Below are 7500 nucleotides of genomic sequence, written 5' to 3' on the forward strand. Positions count from 1 at the left end.
CCGACTTCCATGGCCACCGTCCTGCTGTCTTAAGCAACCAACGCCTTTCATGGTTTCCCATGAGCGTCGATTCGGGCGCCTTAACTCGGCGTTTGGTTCATCCCACAGCGCCAGTTCTGCTTACCAAAAGTGGCCCACTTGGCACTCCGATCCGAGTCGTTTGCTCGCGGCTTCAGCATATCAAGCAAGCCGGAGATCTCACCCATTTAAAGTTTGAGAATAGGTTGAGGTCGTTTCGGCCCCAAGGCCTCTAATCATTCGCTTTACCGGATGAGACTCGTACGAGCACCAGCTATCCTGAGGGAAACTTCGGAGGGAACCAGCTACTAGATGGTTCGATTAGTCTTTCGCCCCTATACCCAGCTCCGACGATCGATTTGCACGTCAGAATCGCTACGGACCTCCATCAGGGTTTCCCCTGACTTCGTCCTGGCCAGGCATAGTTCACCATCTTTCGGGTCCCAACGTGTACGCTCTAGGTGCGCCTCACCTCGCAATGAGGACGAGACGCCCCGGGAGTGCGGAGGCCGCCGCCCCGTGAAGGGCGGGGAAGCCCCATCCTCCCTCGGCCCGCGCAAGGCGAGACCTTCACTTTCATTACGCCTTTAGGTTTCGTACAGCCCAATGACTCGCGCACATGTTAGACTCCTTGGTCCGTGTTTCAAGACGGGTCGTGAAATTGTCCAAAGCTGAAGCGCCGCTGACGGGAGCGATTATTCCGCCCGAGAGCATCCCGAGCCAACAGCGGCGCGGGTCCGGGGCCGGGCCAGGTAGGTCCGTCATCCGGGAAGAACCGCGCGCGCTTGCCGGGAGCCCGAGCGCCCAAAGGGGCGAATCGACTCCTCCAGATATACCGCCGAGCAGCCAGCCAGGACACCGGGGCTCTGCCCAACAGACGCGAACCGAGGCCCGCGGAAGGACAGGCTGCGCACCCGGGCCGTAGGCCGGCACCCAGCGGGTCGCGACGTCCTACTAGGGGAGAAGTGCGGCCCACCGCACACCGGAACGGCCCCACCCCGCGGCGAGTGGAAAGGCAACCGGACACGACCCCGCCGCGGATTGCTCCGCGCGGGCGGCCGGCCCCATCTGCCGAGGGCGGGGGCCAGTGGCCGGATGGGCGTGAATCTCACCCGTTCGACCTTTCGGACTTCTCACGTTTACCCCAGAACGGTTTCACGTACTTTTGAACTCTCTCTTCAAAGTTCTTTTCAACTTTCCCTCACGGTACTTGTTCGCTATCGGTCTCGTGGTCATATTTAGTCTCAGATGGAGTTTACCACCCACTTGGAGCTGCACTCTCAAGCAACCCGACTCGAAGGAGAGGTCCCGCCGACGCTCGCACCGGCCGCTACGGGCCTGGCACCCTCTACGGGCCGTGGCCTCATTCAAGTTGGACTTGGGCTCGGCGCGAGGCGTCGGGGTAGTGGACCCTCCCAAACACCACATGCCACGACAGGCGGCAGCCTGCGGGGTTCGGTGCTGGACTCTTCCCTGTTCGCTCGCCGCTACTGGGGGAATCCTTGTTAGTTTCTTTTCCTCCGCTTAGTAATATGCTTAAATTCAGCGGGTAGTCTCGCCTGCTCTGAGGTCGTTGTACGAGGTGTCGCACGCCACACCGCCAGCCGGCTGTGCACGCTACCGAGAAAGTACCGGTATGCGAACCGCCAGGCGACGGGCGCGCATCGCACGTTTAAGGAGACGCGGCCGGCCACACAGGCGACCACGACACTCCCACGTCTCCGAAGCGGGACAAACGCCGCGCGCTTCAGTATACGTAGCCGACCCTCAGCCAGACGTGGCCCGGGAACGGAATCCATGGACCGCAATGTGCGTTCGAAACGTCGATGTTCATGTGTCCTGCAGTTCACATGTCGACGCGCAATTTGCTGCGTTCTTCATCGACCCACGAGCCGAGTGATCCACCGTCCTGGGTGATCTTTTCCTTTTCAGTCTCCCACTGTCTCTTTCAAGACAGTAGCATTTGCGGGACTGAGGCGTCTGACGGCCCCTGTTCCACTATTTTTTTGTGTCCAACGGCCTCACAGCCGATGGGCGTCGTACGGCTCCACACCGGAGCGGACAGGCACTCGGGCGAACGTCATTCAAAACCGGCGCCAGGCGCCAGGTACCGCAGGCCAGCCGCTCCAGAGCTTCAGCGCTCGTACCACACAACAACAACACTTCCGCTAGTTTTGAGAGGCACGCGTGGTTCCGCACGCGGCGCACGGCCACTGCCGTACAGGTAGCGTGTTGCGCGACACGACACGCACATCGAAAGACATGCAGTCTAGTCGGTAATGATCCTTCCGCAGGTTCACCTACGGAAACCTTGTTACGACTTTTACTTCCTCTAAATGATCAAGTTTGGTCATCTTTCCGGTAGCATCGGCAACGACAGAGTCGATGCCGCGTACCAGTCCGAAGACCTCACTAAATCATTCAATCGGTAGTAGCGACGGGCGGTGTGTACAAAGGGCAGGGACGTAATCAACGCGAGCTTATGACTCGCGCTTACTGGGAATTCCTCGTTCATGGGGAACAATTGCAAGCCCCAATCCCTAGCACGAAGGAGGTTCAGCGGGTTACCCCGACCTTTCGGCCTAGGAAGACACGCTGATTCCTTCAGTGTAGCGCGCGTGCGGCCCAGAACATCTAAGGGCATCACAGACCTGTTATTGCTCAATCTCGTGCGGCTAGAAGCCGCCTGTCCCTCTAAGAAGAAAAGTAATCGCTGACAGCACGAAGGATGTCACGCGACTAGTTAGCAGGCTAGAGTCTCGTTCGTTATCGGAATTAACCAGACAAATCGCTCCACCAACTAAGAACGGCCATGCACCACCACCCACCGAATCAAGAAAGAGCTATCAATCTGTCAATCCTTCCGGTGTCCGGGCCTGGTGAGGTTTCCCGTGTTGAGTCAAATTAAGCCGCAGGCTCCACTCCTGGTGGTGCCCTTCCGTCAATTCCTTTAAGTTTCAGCTTTGCAACCATACTTCCCCCGGAACCCAAAAGCTTTGGTTTCCCGGAGGCTGCCCGCCGAGTCATCGGAGGAACTGCGGCGGATCGCTGGCTGGCATCGTTTATGGTTAGAACTAGGGCGGTATCTGATCGCCTTCGAACCTCTAACTTTCGTTCTTGATTAATGAAAACATACTTGGCAAATGCTTTCGCTTCTGTTCGTCTTGCGACGATCCAAGAATTTCACCTCTAACGTCGCAATACGAATGCCCCCGCCTGTCCCTATTAATCATTACCTCGGGTTCCGAAAACCAACAAAATAGAACCGAGGTCCTATTCCATTATTCCATGCACACAGTATTCAGGCGGGCTTGCCTGCTTTAAGCACTCTAATTTGTTCAAAGTAAACGTGCCGGCCCACCGAGACACTCAACAAAGAGCACCCTGGTAGGATTTAAACGGGGTCCGCCTCGGGACGCGAAAGCACCCCTTCGGCTCGCCCCACCGGCAGGACGTCCCACGATACATGCCAGTTAAACACCGACGGGCGGTGAACCAACAGCGTGGGACACAAATCCAACTACGAGCTTTTTAACCGCAACAACTTTAATATACGCTATTGGAGCTGGAATTACCGCGGCTGCTGGCACCAGACTTGCCCTCCAATAGATACTCGTTAAAGGATTTAAAGTGTACTCATTCCGATTACGGGGCCTCGGATGAGTCCCGTATCGTTATTTTTCGTCACTACCTCCCCGTGCCGGGAGTGGGTAATTTGCGCGCCTGCTGCCTTCCTTGGATGTGGTAGCCGTTTCTCAGGCTCCCTCTCCGGAATCGAACCCTGATTCCCCGTTACCCGTTACAACCATGGTAGGCGCAGAACCTACCATCGACAGTTGATAAGGCAGACATTTGAAAGATGCGTCGCCGGTACGAGGACCGTGCGATCAGCCCAAAGTTATTCAGAGTCACCAAGGCAAACGGACCAGACAAGCCAATCCGATTGGTTTTGATCTAATAAAAGCGTCCCTTCCATCTCTGGTCGGGACTCTGTTTGCATGTATTAGCTCTAGAATTACCACAGTTATCCAAGTAACGTGGGTACGATCTAAGGAACCATAACTGATTTAATGAGCCATTCGCGGTTTCACCTTAATGCGGCTTGTACTGAGACATGCATGGCTTAATCTTTGAGACAAGCATATGACTACTGGCAGGATCAACCAGGGAGCTGCGTCAACTAGAGCTGAGCAGCCGGCCGCCCGGGAGTGTGTCCCGGGGGCCCGCGCGAACACGCAAGCGTCCGCTCAATTATTCTGCAAACAGGAGGAGGCCGAGCTCCCCTGCACGATACACCTCGAAACCCTCTCAGGTCCCGGCGGCGCGCAGCGCCGTCCTAGGTACTTGGTCGGTTTCGAGAGAGGCGCAATCGCCCGGAGTTAGGCGAGTAGACGGTTTTAGTGCGAACACCCTTGCTCCCAACTGAGCTTGCCGCTGCCGACAGAGGCCCGGGAGCGTGCTGTCGTGGCATTGCCGGCGGGAGACAACACGCGCCACCTATGGTGACCGGCAGCTCCAACGCCAGCGCCACACAAGGGCAAAGCCCCACTTGGGTGCAGAAGCGAACTCTCCCAGCACAGCGCACGCGCCAACACGTCCGCACAACTGCGATACAAACCACCTGCGAGAACCGCTGGGGCGACCGAGCAGCAGACGGCGTCGCGGCGCCGAGTGCCAGGCGGCGGCGCATCCTCAACGCACACAGTCCTCAATCAGACCAGCACACTGCAGATGTCCACCGCGCTTCGCACCGGGCTCGGCTGAACCAACTTTGGCCGCCAGGCGCCGCGTGCAGGGTGCGCCGCAGCGTAGCTGCACCGCCTGCCGGGCCCGTCGGCTGGCGCTCCTGCCACTCGGCGCCCCCCACCAGCCGCCTGTTGCGCGTGCGCCCACGCAGCGCGCGGCCAACACGCCGGGCGGCCCCCCTTCACCGGCCGGGAACAGTCCCACCAAGCCACCGCCGCGTATCGCTTCATACCCACATGGACCTAGTCACGTGTGTGGATGTGGCGGGTACCGCTGAAACAACCGGTTAATAGCTGTACCGATCGTCGCCATCACAGATTCACCTCCAGCGTGAACAACCGCTCAACAACGGATTTCCAGTTCATTTGCGTATCTTGGGCAGTAAACGTAGATGTCCACCTACATTTGCGAATTCAACAATTCTTGCATGCCAGGATGTCATGTGTCACGACACGCTACATCAGACCACATACACACTGCGACATGTGCAGAAGAGAACACGTGGAAGGTGGCCCGCGCACGTATGCGATGTCCCTTCCGCGATCCACTGTCAACCGGCATCTGCGGCATGTCCCAGATATGGAACGCGGTCCACCAGGGTAGCACTTTGTGTGAGGCAATACGACAAAGTCGGAATACACGCGTCACTACATCAGACGGCTCACGCTGACCTGACCTGACCTGACCTGACCTGACCTGACTCACCGCACCACCACCCCCAGCGACCCAGGGTGACATACAATGCGTTCGTACGTTCCTCCCACACGCCTCTACGGCGTACCACAGTGCAACCTAGCTGTTATTGGGAGACGAGACAAGTAGCATCGAGCACAACATATGGAAATTGAGATTCGACACCGTTGGGCACAGCCAGCGTACGGTCACACGTATCACACTACTTCACTCTGTACGTAACGACCGATGATCGGTACAGCGTGTGGGTTACGCGTACGACATCAGCGGACAATGGACACAGACCATACCACGACGTACACTGAGGGCGTCGACATCTGAATGCAACTGAACAGCTGCGAGGCTCATTTAACACTCAAACGCCAGACCGACCAGCTTGAGAGGACAGAGACACAAAGAGGGGGACAGAGGGGGGGGGGGGGGCGGCGATATAGTCCTATTGCAGTACAATTGACAGTGGATAGCGGGAATATGTGGAAAGTAAGCAACACTCGCAAGACATCTACATGAGGATAACAACGACACCAGAGATTCCGAGCAGTGAACTATGTTAGGCAAAGGGACAACGTGGGTTAGGTTAAGGGACAACGTGGGTTAGGTTAAGGGACAACGTGGGTTAGGTTAAGGGACAACGTGGGTTAGGTTAAGGGACAACGTGGGTTAGGTTAAGGGACAACGTGGGTTAGGTTAAGGGACAACGTGGGTTAGGTTAAGGGACAACGTGGGTTAGGTTAAGGGACAACGTGGGTTAGGTTAAGGGACAACGTGGGTTAGGTTAAGGGACAACGTGGGTTAGGTTAAGGGACAACGTGGGTTAGGTTAAGGGACAACGTGGGTTAGGTTAAGGGACAACGTGGGTTAGGTTAAGGGACAAATTGAGTTAGGTTAAGGGACAACGTGGGTTAGGTTAAGGGACAAATTGAGTTAGGTTAAGGGACAAATTGAGTTAGGTTAAGGGACAAATTGAGTTAGGTTAAGGGACAAATTGAGTTAGGTTAAGGGACAACGTGGGTTAGGTTAAGGGACAAATTGAGTTAGGTTAAGGGACAAATTGAGTTAGGTTAAGGGACAAATTGAGTTAGGTTAAGGGACAAATTGAGTTAGGTTAAGGGACAAATTGAGTTAGGTTAAGGGACAACTTGAGTTAGGTTAAGGGACAACTTGAGTTAGGTTAAGGGACAACTTGAGTTAGGTTAAGGGACAACTTGAGTTAGGTTAAGGGACAACTTGAGTTAGGTTAAGGGACAACTTGAGTTAGGTTAAGGGACAACTTGAGTTAGGTTAAGGGACAACTTGAGTTAGGTTAAGGGACAACTTGAGTTAGGTTAAGGGACAACTTGAGTTAGGTTAAGGGACAACTTGAGTTAGGTTAAGGGACAACTTGAGTTAGGTTAAGGGTCAACTTGAGTTAGGTTAAGGGACAACTTGAGTTAGGTTAAGGGACAACTTGAGTTAGGTTAAGGGATAATGTGGTACAACCAGAGTTAGGTTAAGCGATAATGTGGTACAGCCACAGTTAGGTTAAGCGATAATGTGGTACAGCCACAGTTAGGTTAAGCGATAATGTGGTACAGCCACAGTTAGGTTAAGCGATAATGTGGTACAGCCACAGTTAGGTTAAGCGATAATGTGGTACAGCCACAGTTAGGTTAAGCGATAATGTGGTACAGCCACAGTTAGGTTAAGCGATAATGTGGTACAGCCACAGTTAGGTTAAGCGATAATGTGGTACAGCCACAGTTAGGTTAAGCGATAATGTGGTACAGCCACAGTTAGGTTAAGCGATAATGTGGTACAGCCACAGTTAGGTTAAGCGATAATGTGGTACAGCCACAGTTAGGTTAAGCGATAATGTGGTACAGCCACAGTTAGGTTAAGCGATAATGTGGTACAGCCACAGTTAGGTTAAGCGATAAAGTTGGTTACATTTGGTATTGTGTGGGAAGGGGGCAGAGAGAGGGGGGGGGGGTGGATAGTGGTGGCAGTACGCGGATGCCTGAGTCACCGTCAGATACGTCACGTCGGTTCGATGCTTGTAGCAAG

The 7500-nt window shown here is 54.9% G+C and overlaps 2 non-coding genes and 1 pseudogene across 2 annotated transcripts; all 3 read right to left on the bottom strand.

Moving 5' to 3' along the window:
* Positions 1–1591, bottom strand: part of LOC126305431 (large subunit ribosomal RNA) — a 4759-nt pseudogene extending 3168 nt beyond the window's left edge.
* Positions 1592–1779: 188 nt separating this feature from the next.
* On the bottom strand, positions 1780–1934 carry LOC126305394 (5.8S ribosomal RNA). The gene has a single exon (XR_007553454.1). It is a non-coding gene; the product is annotated as a 5.8S ribosomal RNA (ribosomal RNA).
* A 361-nt stretch (positions 1935–2295) lies between these two features.
* LOC126305301 (small subunit ribosomal RNA) lies at positions 2296–4188 on the bottom strand. The gene has a single exon (XR_007553369.1). It is a non-coding gene; the product is annotated as a small subunit ribosomal RNA (ribosomal RNA).
* Positions 4189–7500: the final 3312 nt, after the last annotated feature.

This window comes from Schistocerca gregaria, unplaced genomic scaffold (assembly GCF_023897955.1).
Source record: "Schistocerca gregaria isolate iqSchGreg1 unplaced genomic scaffold, iqSchGreg1.2 ptg000310l, whole genome shotgun sequence".
Classification (NCBI taxonomy): Eukaryota; Metazoa; Arthropoda; class Insecta; order Orthoptera; family Acrididae; genus Schistocerca; species Schistocerca gregaria.